Source organism: Ranitomeya variabilis, chromosome 1, assembly GCF_051348905.1.
Source record: "Ranitomeya variabilis isolate aRanVar5 chromosome 1, aRanVar5.hap1, whole genome shotgun sequence".
Lineage (NCBI taxonomy): Eukaryota > Metazoa > Chordata > Amphibia > Anura > Dendrobatidae > Ranitomeya > Ranitomeya variabilis.
Window position 1 is genome coordinate 583,928,776 of NC_135232.1, and position 17,913 is coordinate 583,946,688.

The 17,913-nt window shown below is 45.1% G+C and overlaps 1 long non-coding RNA gene across 1 annotated transcript in view; it reads right to left on the reverse strand.

Moving 5' to 3' along the window:
- The window catches only part of LOC143806457 (uncharacterized), an 88,648-nt gene that overhangs the window by 38,175 nt on the left and 32,560 nt on the right, over window positions 1-17,913 (reverse strand). Inside the window, exon 2 of the long non-coding RNA XR_013221471.1 lies at window positions 13,037-13,065. This is a non-coding gene — a long non-coding RNA (uncharacterized LOC143806457). The remainder of the gene's footprint in view (window positions 1-13,036; window positions 13,066-17,913) is intronic.

The following is a 17,913-nucleotide window of genomic DNA, read 5'->3' on the forward strand; positions in this document are numbered from 1 at the left end:
TAAATTTTTGTGGTCAGTCAATACCACCACCTGATGTCTGGCCCCCTCAAGCCAGTGACGCCACTCCTCAAAAGCCCACTTCATGGCCAAAAGCTCCCGATTCCCAATATCATAATTCCGCTCGGCGGGCGAAAATTTACGGGAAAAAAAAGCACAAGGTCTCATCACGGAGCAGTCGGAACTTCTCTGCGACAACACCGCCCCAGCTCCGATTTCAGAAGCGTCGACCTCAACCTGAAAAGGAAGAGCAACATCAGGCTGACGCAACACTGGGGCGGAAGAAAAGCGGCGCTTGAGCTCCCGAAAGGCCTCCACAGCATCAGGTGACCAATCAGCAACATCAGCACCCTTCTTAGTCAAATCAGTCAATGGTTTTACAACATCAGAAAAACCAGCAATAAATCGACGATAAAAGTTAGCAAAGCCCAAAAATTTCTGAAGACTCTTAAGAGAAGAGGGTTGCGTCCAATCACCAATAGCCTGAACCTTGACAGGATCCATCTCGATGGAAGAGGGGGAAAAAATGTATCCCAAGAAGGAAATCTTCTGAACCCCAAAAACACACTTAGAACCCTTCACACACAAGGAATTAGACCGCAAAACCTGAAAAACCCTCCTGACCTGCTGGACATGAGAGTCCCAGTCATCCGAAAAAATCAGAATATCATCCAGATACACAATCATAAATTTATCCAAATAATCGCGGAAAATGTCATGCATAAAGGACTGGAAGACTGAAGGGGCATTTGAAAGACCAAAAGGCATCACCAAATACTCAAAATGGCCCTCGGGCGTATTAAATGCGGTTTTCCACTCATCCCCCTGCTTGATTCGCACCAAATTATACGCACCACGGAGATCAATCTTAGAGAACCACTTGGCCCCCTTTATACGAGCAAACAAATCAGTAAGCAGTGGTAACGGATATTGATATTTAACCGTGATTTTATTCAAAAGTCGATAATCAATACACGGCCTCAAAGAGCCGTCTTTCTTAGACACAAAGAAAAAACCGGCTCCTAAGGGAGATGACGAAGGACGAATATGTCCCTTTTCCAAGGACTCCTTTATATATTCTCGCATAGCAGCGTGTTCAGGCACAGACAGATTAAATAAACGCCCCTTAGGGTATTTACTACCCGGAATCAAGTCTATGGCACAATCGCACTCCCGGTGCGGAGGTAGTGAACCAACCTTGGGTTCTTCAAAAACGTCACGAAAGTCAGACAAGAATTCAGGAATCTCAGAGGGAATAGATGATGAAATGGAAACCAAAGGTACGTCCCCATGAGTTCCTTTACATCCCCAGCTTAACACAGACATAGCTCTCCAGTCGAGGACTGGGTTATGAGATTGCAGCCATGGCAATCCCAGCACCAAAACATCATGTAGATTATACAGCACCAGAAAGCGAATAACCTCCTGGTGATCCGGATTAACACGCATAGTCACTTGTGTCCAGTATTGTGGTTTATTACTAGCCAATGGGGTGGAGTCAATCCCTTTCAGAGGTATCGGAGCCTCCAATGGCTCCAAATCATACCCACAGCGTTTGGCAAAGGACCAATCCATAAGACTCAAAGCAGCGCCAGAGTCGACATAGGCGTCCGCGGTAATAGATGACAAGGAACAAATCAGGGTCACAGATAGAAAAAACTTAGACTGTAAAGTGCTAATTGAAACAGACTTGTCAGGCTTCTTAGTACGCTTAAAGCATGCTGATATAACATGAGTTGAATCACCACAATAGAAGCACAACCCATTTTTTCGTCTAAAATTCTGCCGCTCGCTTCTGGACAGAATTCTATCACATTGCATATTTTCTGGCGTTTTCTCAGTAGACACCGCCAAATGGTGCACAGGTTTGCGCTCCCGCAGACGCCTATCGATCTGAATAGCCATCGTCATGGACTCATTCAGACTTGCAGGCACAGGGAACCCCACCATAACATCCTTAATGGCATCAGAGAGACCTTCTCTGAAAATCGCCGCCAGGGCGCACTCATTCCACTGAGTAAGCACAGACCATTTGCGGAATTTTTGGCAGTATATTTCAGCTTCATCTTGCCCCTGAGACAAGGACATCAAGGCCTTTTCCGCCTGAAGCTCTAAATGAGGTTCCTCATAAAGCAACCCCAAGGCCAGAAAAAACGCATCCACATTGAGCAACGCAGGATCCCCTGGTGCCAATGCAAAAGCCCAGTCTTGAGGGTCGCCCCGGAGCAAGGAAATTACAATCCTGACCTGCTGTGCAGGGTCTCCGGCAGAGCGAGACTTCAGGGACAAAAACAATTTGCAATTATTTTTAAAATTTTGAAAGTGAGATCTATTCCCCGAGAAGAACTCAGGCAAAGGAATTCTAGGCTCAGACATAGGTGCATGAACAACAAAATCTTGCAAATTTTGTACTTTTGTGGCGAGATTATTCAAACCTGTAGCTACACTCTGAAGATCCATTTGAAACAGGTGAACACAGAGCCATTCAAGGATTAGAAGGAGAGAAAGAGAGGAAGGCTGCAGTATAGGCAGACTAGCAAGTGATTCAATTAAGAGCACACTCAGAACTAGAGGGAAAAAAAAAAAAAAAAAAATTGTAGCAGACTTCTTTTTTCTCTCCTTTCTCAGCCAGTAATTTAACCCTTTTTTGGGCCGGTCAAACTGTCATGATTCTCAATGGCGAGAGAACATAGCCCAGCATATATGAGAACTAGCTCTTGGAAGATGGAAACTATACTGACCATGAACTAAACCTGCCGCACAACTAGAAGTGGCCGGGTAGCATGCCTACGTTTTTTTATCCCTAGATGCCCAGCGCCAGCCGGAGAACTACCTAATCCTAGCAGAGGAAAAGACAGTCCTGGCTCACCTCTAGAGAAATTTTCCCAAAAGGCAGACAGAGGCCCCCACATATATTGGCGGTGATTTTAGATGAAAAGACAAACGTAGTATGAAAATAGGTTTAGCAAAATCGAGGTCCGCTTACTAGATAGCAGGAAGACAGAAAGGGCACTTTCATGGTCAGCAGAAAACCCTATCAAAACACCATCCAGAAATTACTTTAAGACTCTAGCATTAACTCATAACACCAGAGTGGCAATTTCCGATAACAAGAGCTTTCCAGACACAGTAACGAAACAGCAGCTGTGAACAGGAACAAAATGCAAAAACACACAAGGACAAAAGTCCAACTTAGCTGGGGGTTGTCTAGTAGCAGGAACAAGCACAGAAGGCTTCTGATTACATTGTTGACCGGCATGAAACTGACAGAGGAGCAAGGTTATATAGCGACTCCCACATCCTGATAGGAGCAGGTGAACAGAGGGGATGATGCACACAAGTTCAATTCCACAAGTGGCCACCGGGGGAGCCCAGAATCCAATTTCACAACACAGCTCCCCTACTTTGATGCAGGGCTCCGCGGTGAGCCCGCATCAAAGCCGGGACATGTCAGCTGTTTTGAACAGCATGAGTTGAGCACTACAACGTACTAATCACTAAAAATGTCAGTTTGCAATTTTCACTCCACAACATCTGTTGCTGCTCGTTTCTGGAAAACAAAATCATCACTACACCTGCAGATACCAAAGGGGAATACTTTACAAATGGGGTCACTTGAGGGGGGATTCTGCTCCTCTAGCTCTGAGGGGTGTTTGTGTATGGAGTCATCAAATAATTTTAGGAAAATTAGAAGACAAATAGCGCTTAATTCCTCCCAAGTCTCTCTCCGTATGGCTAAGTAGTTGTCATGATCCAGGGCGAGGTTTGTTACATGTCATTCTCTCCCCGTTCTGGTCATGTGGGGGTTAACCTTCTCTGCCTCGTTTTGGATTCTGTGTGGCTATTTTAGTCTGTTGTGGCCTGCAAACCAATGTCAGTGTAAATTCATGCTCCCAGGCTGGAGCAGCTGACCCCTAGTCTTAGTGTTTGCTCCCTGTGCTTGGACCTCTTGGTATGTGACCCGGTTTGTCCTCTGACCTGTTTGACCGTCTATCGTCTCTGTTATCTCTGCTCCCGCCTGCATCTGACTTCTGGCTAGTATTTGACCACGTGGATTGCTGTGACCTCTGGTACTTCTTGTCCTGACTGTTTCTGACTCGGCCCGTCTGACCACTCTTTCACCACCAGGTGGCGCTTGTGTTGCTGCTCAGTGGTGTTGTACTGTGTGTGCAACCTCTCTTCCCTCACCTTCCCTGGTGAAGGTTGCGCTATACTGCACTGCAACAGCATTAGTACAGTACTGTACAGCCACATATGGGGTATTTCTAAGGCTAGTTTCACATTTGCGTTAGAATTCGCAGCGTTTAATCCGCAACCGCAAATGAAGGAAAAACCGTTTTGAAACGCGTACAAATGCATTTTTTTAGACGCATACGTTAACGCACGAGTTTAAAAAACGTGGCGTTTTCAAGCTTTTCCATGCGTTTTGTATGCGTTTGTGTTTTTTGCATGCACGGTGAAAAATTTAACAGGAGAAAAATCTAGATAACCGGTAACCAGACACCGCCAATGGGACTACAGTGTGCGTGTATTATGGGATATCTATATATAGACCCTTGGACTGCTGAAATCTTCACAGTTTGCTACTGTATCCTGTGTCATGATGGATCTTCGCATGGAGAGCTTTTATTTCAACCTGGATTTAAGTATCAAGCTGTTTCTTGCCTGTGCGTTTGCTTGGGAGCAACAAAGAAATAGAGAATGACAGAGAAGGACACGGTGTAGGCATTTTTGGAGACACCCCATTATTAAACTCCGGGAGAGCCGTGGAGCCTACTACATGCTATATGGAGAGCTTAATGCCAACTCGGACAAATTCCCTGAATATACCAGGAGGTCTCAAGACTCTTTCCAGGAATTGCTTGGTCGTGTCCAAGGAGCCATCGGGAGAGATGACACCCAGCTCCGTAGAGCGATTCCACCAGAGGAACGTCTCCTGGTTACATTAAGGTACGCAATAATTGTAATCAAATGCCAGTCATAATTATTGTTGGTCTGCCATGTATTTGTATTTTCCTTTAGGTCTTTAGCTAAACACCACCATAAATGGAATTTATTTTTTTATTCTTATTTCAGATTTCTGGCAACCGGAGAGAACTTATCATCCCTCCACTTTCAGTACCGGCTTGGAATTTCCACCCTGTCTGGAATAGTTGCGGACACCTGCCGGGCTTTGTGGAATGTTCTCCGGGATGAGTTTATACTCCTACCCACGGAAGACATGTGGATTGAAATTGCTGAAAAATTCTGGAGTGTGTGTGATTTCCCCAACTGTTTGGGAGCGGTGGATGGAAAGCACATACGCATTACCAAACCCGCCAGAACTGGATTGGAGTACTTCAACTACAAAAAATATGTTTCAGTTGTGCTCATGGCAATAGCAGATGCGGACTGTCGCTTCATCGCCGTGGATATTGGAGCTTTTGGCCATGGGAATGACTGACAGCCTTTCAAGAACTCGGATATGGACCGACGTGTGTATGGAAGAAATTTTAATTTTCCACTGACACGACCTCTCCCCAACACTCAAGGCCCACCGATGCCATTTGTTATGGTTGGGGATGAGGCCTTTCAGATGTGTGAAAACCTACTAAAGCCATATTCCAGTCGGGACTTGAACCATACTAAAAGGATTTATAACTACAGACTGACCAAGGCACGAATAACAGTGGAGTGCACCTTTGGGATTCTTGTCTCAAAATGGCGCATTCTTGCGACAGCCATTAATCTAAAAATGGAGAGAGTCGATGAGGTGGTCAAAGCCTGCGTGGTTCTCCACAATTACATAATGGCTAAGAAGCGACCCAACATTGAACTGGATGCACCTGTTGCAAACCCATTGCCAGATTACCAGCATCACCCGCTGCAGTCAACAGTTGAAGTTGGCCACATGCGGGACCAATTTGCTGCCTATTTTGATTCAGATATTGGACGTGTGGCATGGCAAGACAATATTGTGTAAAATTTCCTGTTGGATTTTGGCCTGTACCAGTTATGTTTTAAATGTTAATAATATTTGTGTTTTGCTATCTTGACCGAGTCTCCTATGTATTTTCTCTAAAAACCACTTATGTTGATAGTGGAAAGGTAGTTGACATCATTACGTCCAGTGTTATGAACTGGTGGTTTAGGAGCAACATGGGACGTGCTCTGGAGGAGGTGGTACCTGTACTGACCGCAGTTCCTGAGCTTAACACAACACTAGAAGTAGCCGTGGGATGTTCCTGTCACTCCCTAGACACCTCGTCACAGCCGGAGGACTAACTACCCCTAAAGATAGAAACAGGAAAGCTATCTTGCCTCAGAGAAAATTCCCAAAGGATAGGCAGCCCCCCACAAATATTGACTGTGAGTGGAGAGGGAAATGACATTTGCAGAATGAAACCAGGATGTAGCAAAGGAGGCCAGTCTAGCTAGATAGATAGAACAGGACAGAATACTGTGCGGTCAGTATTAAAAACTAGAAAAATCCACCACAGAGTTTACAAAAATCTCCACACCTGACTAAAGGTGTGGAGGGTAAATCTGCTTCCCAGAGCTTCCAGCTTAACTGAATAAATCCATACTGACAAGCTGGACAAAAAAAACATAGGAAGTGCAGAACGATAAAGTCCACAACAAGTGGACAGCAAAAGAACAAAGCAAGGACTTATCTTTGCTGAACTGGTCAGAATATCAGGGAAATCCATGCAGAGATGTGAATCCAAGCAGGAACCATTGACAACTGGCACAGGCTGAAGGATAGAACCAGGTTAAATAGCCGAGCCAGAAAGACAATCAGTGGAAGCAGCTGCTGACTGCTAAATCCAAGGAGCAGCCGTACCACTTAAAACCACCGGAGGGAGCCCAAGAGCAGAATTCACAAAAGTGCCACTTACAACCACCGGAGGGAGCCCAAGAGCGGAATTCACAACAGTCCAGATTCTGTTCTGCAGTAACTATTGAACACGGACTGAAGAGAAGATGGAGGTATAATAAAAAGCAGATCTACACTCATCAAGTCAGGTGTCAGAAATAATGAATTCATGAGGCAAAAATAACAGCCTCATGAATTCACTATTTCTGACACCTGTCCAGGTGAGTATAGATATGCCTTGTATGACCTACATCGTCTCTTCGGTTTGTGTGAAATAGATTACGTGCACAAGGCAGTTCTCTACTCACCAGGTCAGGTGTCATATATAATGAGTTCATGACGCAGAGTTTTGAGCATCATGAACTCATTATTTATGACACATGACCTGTTGAGTATAGTTCTGCTTTGTATTACCGCCATTTTCTCACTGAAGAGATTATTGAGAAAATACAAGTTATATTTTTTTTTGCCACCTCATAGCTCTATACCCAAACACACAAAGCTGCAGTGTTGTACTTAATAACTACTGGACCGATGAGTTGGCAAAAAAATATAGTGTGCGGCACAGTGTTTTATTAGACGCACGGTGTTGCCGGCGGCGAAATACACAAATAACCAAACATTATTGGGGGCAAAAAACATTATTATTTATTTTTTAACACAAAAAAAAAAATTAACTGCGCCTGCTTGGGGTAGAGTGACGGAACTGGGGGGTGTGTAGCTGTGAGGCCTGGCTAAGTGTGGACGATGCAGTGGTCGCAGGAGAAGAGGCAATGAAACTAGTGGGGTCTGGGAGTTCGGGGATGGGGCTTGACACATGAGAGGCCTGAGACACACTGGAAGGGTGAGACAAACCTGACATTACAGACACATTAGGAGGTGATGGGGGAAGAATACAGATAGTACGCCGTTTTGTTTTTTTTTTCCCTTTTTGGATCTACATGGTCTGGGGAGCCTCGGTGGGCTCATTTGTTGCGGCCTGGTCGTGGTGGGTGACCTGTCAGGGTCCTGCTGCTGCATTGTGCTCATAGAGCGTACTGCCATGCCAGAGTCCATTGTGCTCGTAGAGTGTACAGCCATGCCAGAGTCCATTGTGCTCGTAGAGCGTACAGCCATGCCAGAGTCCATTGTGTTCATAGAGCTTACAGCCATGCCAGAGTCCATTCTGCTCGTAGAGCGTACAGCCATGCCAGAGTCCATTGTGCTCGTAGAGCGGAAGGCCATGCCAGAGTCCATTGTGCTCGTAGAGTGAAAGGCCATGCCAGAGTCCATTATGCTCGTAGAGCGAAAGGCCATGCCAGAGTCCATTGTGCTCGTAGAGCGAAAGGCCATGCCAGGGTCCTGCTGCATCGTGGTGGTGGTGGAGCGGAAGGCCAAGCCAGGGTCCTGCTGCATCGTGGTGGTGGAACGGAAGGCCATGACAGGGTCCTGCTGCTGCATGGTGGTGGGGAAAGCCATGCCTGGGTTATGCTACATCGTGGTGGAGCGCAAGGCCATGCCAGGGTCCTGCTGCTGCATGGTGGTGGCAGTGGAGGAGGTCCAAGCTGGAGCAGCAGTTGTCATGGTGGTGGCGGTGGGCTGTCCAACATCACTCGGCATGGTGGTGGTGCTGTAGTGGTGTCCGGCAGTGCTTGGAATGCAGGTGGACGTGCAGTAGTATGCAGCAGAGCTCGGCATTGAGGTCAAGTGTGACAGTGTTGGCACAGGTGGATATGCCGCCACTGTCTGCTGAAAATACCGACTCTGCTGCATAGCCTGCACATAAGCAGCATTGCAGGCCTGCAAGAGTAAGGTGTTCCGACATGCCCTGTTCAATTTGATTAAAAGATGTGCTGGCCTCTGGAGGTCGGCTTTCACTTGGTCAAGGCTTTTGGTGACCTCCTGGATACGTGTATTCATATGGCTAATGGCAGTATGCAGTCGGTCACCCATCGCCTTGAGTCCATCATGAAAGACAGAGCACAAGTGCAAAAACTTGGCATGAGTGACCTGTCCGAGGCCCTCTGCCGCTGCCGAGAAGAACTAAAAAAAAAAAAGGGGCAGAGGCAGAGGACAGGGAAAGGGGAACACCTCATGGACCAGCTTCCTGGTCTCCAGTTTGTGTGGCAGGCCCACTTGCTGCAGCGCTGCTGGATGGCTGGGACGGGTCCGTGGCTGTCTGATGAAGGACCGCTCCAGAACCAGGGTCAAGAGTGCTGCTCCATGTGCTGTGAAAAAGAAAAAAAAATTAATACCAAACATTTACAAAACGCCAATTAGTGTGGAATAGAAACATACAGATTATGGCAATACAACACAACCTAATACACCAAAAAAATACTTATGTTCTCTGGGCAAGGACCGGTCTCAAAAATGCCAGAATGCGGTATTTATATTTTCGGATCCTTGCACAAAGAACCACTAGGAAGCCGGCTCTCTTGATGAAGGTCCTTGTTGAAGCGATCCTTCATCGAACGCCAACGTGTTTTGACTTTGAGCACTGTTGAAAAAACAAAAAAGAATGATTAGACAATGGACTTTTGGCTGTGATCACACAACTGTGTGTAATGAGAGAAACTCCTGAGAGTTTCTCTCATCACACACAGTTGTGTGATCTCGGCCAAGGTCACTGCTGCAGCACACCGCATTGCAATACTTACAAAATGCATTACGGACCCGAGTCGGGGCGTTGTCCCAGCCATCCAACATCGTTTTGGCCACCTCATTCCATAGCCGCTGGATCGTCACGTTGTCCGAGTGCTGCGGAACCTGGGTGTCCCACAACGGGACTTGCTCATGGACCAGGGAGATTAGGAGGTCATTTTCAATGAGGTCCTCATCCCGTTCTGGAACCTAAAAATTAAATAAATACATTAATGTTGGAGAGATTAACATAAGGAAAAGAAAAAAAACAGAGACAGAAAACTGGCATGAATATTGAACGTCAAGAAAAAAAGGAGTAAAGAAGAAAAAGGTAAAGAAAGAGGAAAGTAAAGAAATGAACATTGAAGAATAGTCCAGTGAGGATACAATAAACAGTCAGCCAGGTATACTTACACGCTGCCGCCTTGCCACCCGACCGTGAACCCGGTGCTCCTGCTCAGCCTCTGCCGCAATGGAAGAAGTGCTCTAAAAAAAGGAAAACAAAATTGTCACATGTGTAGATGTGACAGTGAATAATCTGAGGAGGTGGGTACTCACTTCACTGACATGTTCGGCTTGTGCAAGCCCAGGACGTTGCTCCTCCTAAGAAGATGACATTCTGATGCATGCAGTAAGAAAAAAAAAAAAATTGCAGAAATTAGGACATGTAAAGACAGAAAATAGAAAATAAAGGCATTGGCTACGATATACTCAAATTGTTCAGAATCTTGTTTCCTCCAAGATGCTTACCTCTGTCTGCTGTATATGCTGCTCGGTCTGCTTCCCAGTCTGCTGAGTAGTCACCTGCAAATGTCCACTCCCTCCCTTTATCACCTTGTATGTGGAGGGTGACTAATCAGTGTCTAGACATGTTTTCCTGTGATGTAACACATGCGTTCCCAAACGCAAGCAAACGCATGTGTTTGTGAACGCATGCGTTCACATAGACCGTAATGCATTTTTTTTTGCCACATTCTTTCCGCTAACAACCGCATACGTTTCTAGGTGGCAAATTGACGCCTCTAAAATTACTACACGTAGCGTTTACCGCGCCAAACTGCAGACGACAAAACGACGCATGCGTCGTCAAATGTGGCAAAACGCAACCGATCGCAGACACATGCGTCCCTAATGTTGAATATAGGAATACACGACACATGCGGATAATTGCGGAAGAAGCGCTGCGTACACAACCGCAAATGTGAAACCAGCCTAAGCTCAGCAGAAAATGTGGGACAAATTTTGGTTCAATTTTAACCCATTTCCCGGTGTGAACATGTAAATTCTGTGCCGAAAACTAAATTTTGGTGGTAAAAATGTAATTACTTTTTCTTCACTGCCCAATAGTAAAAAATTATTTCACCCACCTGTGGTGTAAATATGATCACTGCACCTCTAGATGAATTCATTGAGAGGTGCAGTTTGTAAAATGGGGCCACTTATAGGGAGGGGGGCTCTGCCAGTGTGGCACAACACCCTCAAATTATTCCAGCAAAATCCGAACTCCAATATGGAGCTTCTTCCCTTCTGAGCTTTGCACTGTGCCTCAAAAGTAGTTTTATAACACATATGAGGTATCAGTGTTCTCAGAAGAAATTATGCAACAAATTTTGGTGTCCATTTTCTCCTGCTATCCTTGTGAAAAAGGAAAAAAATTGGGGCTGAAACAAAATTTGTATGAAAAAAAGTTTCTCTTCATTTTCACAGTTTAAATTTGTAAAATTCTGTGAAGCACCTGTAAGTTCAAGGTGATAGCACACATCTAGATGAATTCCTTGAGGGATCAAATTTCCAAAATGGGGTCACTTGTGTGGGAGTTTCCACTGTTTAGGTACATCAGAGGCTCTCCAAATGTGACATGACACCCATCATCACTCCTTCCTTTCTAAGCTCTGCTGTGCGCCATAACAGTAGTTTTCCCCCACATATGGGCTATCAGTGTACTTAGAACTTGCATAACAAATTTTGTGGGCCATTTTCTTCTGTTACCCTTGTAAAAATGTACAAATGTAGGGCTAAAGTAAAAACTTTTAGAAAAAAAATAAAATGTTCATTTTTTTCCTTCTACATTGCATTAATTCCTGTGATGCATCTGAAGGGTTAATAAACTTGAATATAGTTTGAGAACTTTGAGGTGTTCAGTTTTTAGAATGGTGTCAGTTTTGGCCATTTTCTGTCAAATAGGCCCCCAAAATTCACTTCAAATCTGATGTCCCTACAAAAATGGTTTTGTAAATTTTGTGGGAAAAATTAGAAATCGTTGATCAACTTTTAACTCTTCTAGCTTTCTAACAAAAAAAAAATAATGTTTTAAAAAAATGTGCTGATGTCAACTAGATATGTGGGAAGTGTTATTTATTAAAGGGAATCTGTCACCCCACAATCGGCCTATAAACTAAGGCCACTGGCATCAGGGGCTTATGTACAGCATTCTGTAGATAAGCCCCCGTTGTAACCTGAAAGAGAAGAAAAAGAAGTTGTATTACACTCACCCAGGGGCGGTCCCACTGCGGTCCGGTCTGATGGGCGTCACAGTCCGGGTTCGGTGCCTCCCATCTTCATAGGATGACATCCTCTTTTTGCCTTCCTGACGCAGCTCCTGCGCAGGCGTACTTTGTCTGTATTGATGAGGGCAGAGCAAACTACTGCGGTGTGCAGGCGCTGGAAAAGGGCAGAGAGGCCCGACGCCTGCGCACTGCAGTACTTTACGCTGCCCTCAGGGCAGATAAAGAACGCCTGCACAGGAGCCGAGGCAGGAAGACAAGAAGAGGATGACATTGTATGAAGGTGGGAGGCCCCGGACCGGACCGCGATGCCCATTGGACTGGACCGCAGCGGGACCGCCCCTGGGTGACTATAATCTCACTTCTTTTTCTTCTCTTTCAGGTGACATCGGGGGCTTATCTACAGCATTACAGAATGCTGTAGATAAGCCCCTGATGCCGGTGGCCTTAGTTTATAGGCCGATTTTGGGGTGACAGATTTCTTTAACTATTTTGTTTGACATACTGTAAATCGCTGGTTTAAGGGTATAAAAATGAAAAATTGTGTTTGCCACTTTTTTTTTTTTACACAAATAAACGCAAGTCTTAATGTTATCACTATGATGAAGTAAGTCATGAAAAAACTGTAAGAATCAGTGGGATCCATTGAAGCATTCCAGACTAATTATTACCCCATAAAGTGACACCGGTCACAATTGTAAAATTTGGCCTGGTGATTAAGGTGGAAACGGGCTTGGGGGTGATGAAGGGGCTAAAGGACCTTTGGTGACATCATGGTCACATGACCATGATGTCATCAAATGTCCTTAGGAAGTCTTAACCTCGGAATAGAAACACTGGAGACCTCTAAAGATTGGGGGTCCTGGTCAATTACCCAGTTTGATCCCCTGATGCCAGTCCTGTCTGTAATTAGGACTTAGTTTTGGAGTGGGCCTTACATTTCAAGCATACTCCAAAAAAATTTAGGGGTAGGTTTTATATCCAGGAAAACACGGTATTTATAAAGGGCTTGTCCTAATAGAGAACAACGTTTTTAAGAGATTAAAATCAGACTTACTTGTTTCGATGGCCTCTCAGCTTCACACGCTGAAGAAAAAAGAATGCAAAGTATTTAGGATTTATACAGAGAGTGTTGCCACGCATCAAACACAAGTCACTCCAGCCTGGCCCAAACAGGTACTGGGCAGTAAAGCGGTCATCAAAGCTATTAGCTCATTTTCAGAGATTTGAAGTAACTGGTGTCTTTAAAACGCTAAATGACCTTTGGCCACTGATCTCACACTAACATCACACAGATAGTGATGCCCTAATATATATACTAATGAATGAGACAATGAAGTCCCGCATTAAATTTAGGTCACTCCAGCCTGGACCAAATATAATCTGGGTATTAGAGCTGGCATAAAAGTGGGCAAATAGCCATTGTTCACCGATTTAATAAGTATCGTGTTTTTTAGGGTTAGTTCACACTGGGCGTTTTTTGTGCTCATTTTTATGAAGATTTTCAGCTGCGTTTTTTAGTACCAGAAATGAGATTTCAGAAATCTCATGCACAAACCTTGTTTTCTTTGTCATCAATATTCTGTGCTTTCCATAGTTTTTTGGACAATAGAGCATGTCATTTCTTTCAGTGTTTTTCACCAAATGAAATGGTGATTAAAAAACGCTGAAAATCCGCAGTAAAACCGCAGGTATAAGGTTAGCTGCATTTTTTTTTGCCAAAACATGATTCTATAGAATAGGACTTTTTTTCAGCACTAAACTTTATTAGCATGCACAAGAACAGAAAACTTAGCATGCCAGAACAGCAGCAAAAGCCACGCAAAAAATGCAGGCAAAACCAACAAAAACATGCTTTTTTCTGCAGCTTCTTTCCTGCCATCAGGTTTTGCTGCAGAAAAAAAAAGTCGAAAAGACGACTAGTGTGAACTCACCCAAAAGGGTTAAATGACTTTGGGCCACTGATCTCTAATCGGTTAGGCCAGTCTCACACATCCAGATAATTCCGGTACCGGAAAAATCGGTACCGGAATTATCCGTGTCCGTATGCTTACGGAGCACATCAGTGTGGCACACGTGCGGCAGCCGTGTGCAGCCCGTGTGCCGACTGAGGACCACACGGACCGTGCAGGAGACAGCGCTACAGTTAAGCGCTGTCCTCCGCGTGCGGTGCTGAAGCCGGTATTCATCCCTTCTTCCCAGCAGCGCTCGCTGGAAAGAAGGAATGAGTAATCTTTTTTTTTTTTTCCCCCTTAAAAATAAATTTTGTGCGTCCCCTCCTGCCTCCCATCCCCTGTGCGCCCCCCCCCCGCTTGCCAGGAAATACTCACCGACACCCAGCTCCAGCAATGTCTCCTCTCACCGGCTGCAGCCTGTACTGTATGAGCGGTCACGTGGGGCCGCCGATTACAGTAATGAATATGCGGCTCCACCTCCCATAGGGGTGGAGCTGCATATTCATTACTGTAATGGGCGGCCCCACGTGACCGCATACAGGAGAAGCTGCGGCCAGGACAGGACACTGCAAGGGAGGCGGGTGAGTATTTTAATAACAGCGGGCGGGCGCACAGGGGGTGGGAGGGGGGTGGGGACCGGGATCTTTATGTTAAAGACGAGAAACAACAAAAAAAAAAGGATTATTCATATCTTCTCTACAGCAAACGCTGCTGCAGAGAAGATATGAATGGCGGCTTCAGCACCACGTGGGGGGGACAGCGCTTACTGTAAGCGCTGTCTCCTGCACGGAACACGGACCGCACACGGAACACGCACAATGGAAAATGGACCCATTGACTTTAATGGGTCTGTGTAATCCGTGCGCTCCCACAAACACTGACATGTCTCCGTGTTTGGCACACGGAGACACGGTCCGCAAAAAATCAATGACATCTGCACAGATGCATTGATTTCAATGTGTCTACGTGTGTCAGTGGCTCCGGTACGTGAGGAAACTCACCTCACGTACCGGAGCCACTGACGTGTGAAACCGGCCTTAGATAGTGATGCCCTGCACCAAATTCAGGTCCCTCCTGTCTGGCACAAATGTGTTCAGGGCATCAAGCTGAGCTCAAAGTGGGCAATTAGCCAATTTTAAGAAATTTTATTAAGTACTGATATTTTAAAAAGGTCGAATGATTCTGAGTGTCAGAGCTAGATTCAAAGTGGGAAATAAGCCAATTACTACAAACATGAATAAGTAATGTGTTTTTAAAGGGTAAAATGACTTTTGGCCAGTGATCTCACATTCAGGTCACTGTAGCCTGGCAGTAATGGGTTCTGGGTATCAAAAATGGCATCAAAGTGGGCAATTAACCAATTTTCACAGAACTAAATAAGTACCTGGTGTTAAAGGGTTAAATGACTTTGGACTACTGGTCTTACAGCAATAACACACAGAAGAGGAAGACCCAAATCACAATCAGTTTCCTTCAGGAAGGCCAAGGTGGTTACTGATCAGAAAAGCTGGCATCAAAGTGGGCAAATTGCAACTTTGTACTGATTTGAATACATTACTGATTTGCTTTTAGAGTTAAAGGGGTTGTCAGGCCTTAGGCTACAAGTCTGAAGTCACTGTATGTGACTGCATACTTATGAAATCTCACATTGGACATACTGCTCACTGTGAGGATCTTCCAGTGCAGGCCCCACATGTTCATAAACTATATATCAGTGATGGCAACCCTTCTAGAGACCAAACTGCAACCAAAGCAAACTTATTTATCACAAAGTTACCAAGGTTTTAGTTTAGAAATAACAACTCATACAGAAAGCAGGCAAAAGCAGCGGAGAGCAGAAGGGGCAGCAGAGCAAGCAGAGGCAACAGAGAGCAGTCACAGACACGACCAAGGGTAGCAGACTGCAGACATAAAGGGATATGCTTCCTATCCTGGTATATGCTCCCCCCATTCTGGTATATTCCTCTCATCCTGGTATAAGCACCCACATCCTGGTATATGCGCCCACACACTGGTATACATAACCCCATCCTAGTATATGCACCCCATCCTGGTATACATGCCCCATTCTGGTATATGCTCCCCCAATCTATGGCTATGACTTCAATCCATATATATGTTCACCCAATTTATGTATATCCTCCATCCAAGTATATGTTCCCCCATCCTAGTATGTGCTCCCCCAATCCATGTAAATGACCCCAATCCATGTATATGTTCCAACAATTCATGTATATGCCAATGTGTATGTTCCCACATCCTAGTATATGTTCACCCTTGTATATGCTCTTCATTCTGGTATATATGCTCCCCCAATCCCTGTATATGACCCCTCCCTGAGTTATGGCACTCACTCCTTGCATATGTGCCCCCACCCTGGTATATGCCCCCGTCTCACAGCTGCCGTTATTCAACGCATAGAAAAAAAACCACACAAACACGGCTACTCATCTTCCTTCCTCTCCACGCTGTCTTTTGAAGCTGGCACCGACGGGGCCGCATGACGTCACTGACACTTGTGTGTGTACGCTGACATCAGCTGCTGGCCTCTGATTGGCCACTAGTGTGTATTGTGGGGAATGGACCTGAAAAGTTTGTGCGCTGCAATACACTTGAGCTGGATGGGTGTCCTTCCATCGAGGACCAGAGGACAAATATGCGTTATACATACTCCGGGCCAGAGCTCGACTAGGGAGTATCTATAACGCATACATATACGCCAGTACCACCTCAGAAACCAACAAATCCTCCCAGCGCAAATTGCCTGTGCTGGGGGGATTCATAAGCCTGCAGTCTCACATAATGACTGCAAACTTATCAATTTAAAGCAGACATCCCCTTTAAACCCTTCATGCCAGGGCCATTTCCCTTTTTGCTCATCTTCCCAGAGCCATAACTTTTTTACTTTTCCATCAACATGGTGTTGTGAGGGCTTGTTTTTTGTGGGACGACTTGTACTTTTGGACAACACCATGGAGTTTACCATATAATGTACTGAAAAACAGGAAAACGGGAAAAAAATTCAAAGTGCGGTGAAATTGTAAAAAAGTGCAATTACACAATTGTTTGGGGGTTTTTACCATGTTCACTAAATGCTAACACTGGCCTGCCATTAGGATTCCCCTGGTCATGACGAGTTTGTCGGTACCAAACATGTATAGGTTCTTTAGTTATGAGGTGAAAAAATCCAAAGTATGTTTAACCCCTTTCCGACATCGGGTGCAATAGTTCGCCGATGTCGGAATCCCACCCTTTGATGTGGGCTCCGGCGCCGAGTCTACATCTTTCCCGCCACATGCCCCGTTTTGAACACCTGACGTGTGCCTCTAACAGCCGTGGGTGGAGCATGTTAAGTGCCGCTGTGAATCTCTGACAGCGGCATTGAACTCGCGCTTCCGGCAAGCGCACCAGAAATCCCACCTATCAGTGACCCCGTCACGTGTCACCAATGGGTCACCAACGGGTTGGCATGATAACCCGAAGTCTCCAGCAGACGTCTATGGTTGTCATAGCAGGATTACTATGAGCGCTGCCCGCTGGTCAGTTCTCATAGCGAGTGAGCATTTCTGCTACATACAGGTGATCTGATCATTGCTTGTATGTAGCAGAGACGTTCAGACAACTGCAGCTTCTAGTCTCCCAAAGGGACTAGTGAAGCATGCAAAAACAAAAAAAGCGTTTTTAAAAATATTGAAAAAAAAATGTATAAAAGTACAAATCACCCCTTTATTCCCCCATTCAAAGTAAAAAATACACATATTTGGTATCCCCACGTTTAGAATCACCTGATCTATCAAGATAAAAAAAGAATTAACCTGATCAGTAAATGGCATAATAAAAAAAAACACGTCAAAATTGTTTTTTTGGGTCACCGAGACATTGCAATAAAACGCAATAACAGGCGATCAAAAGAAAGAATCTGCACCAAAATGGTATCAATAAAAAAGTCAGCTTGGAGAGCAAAAAATAAGCCCTCACC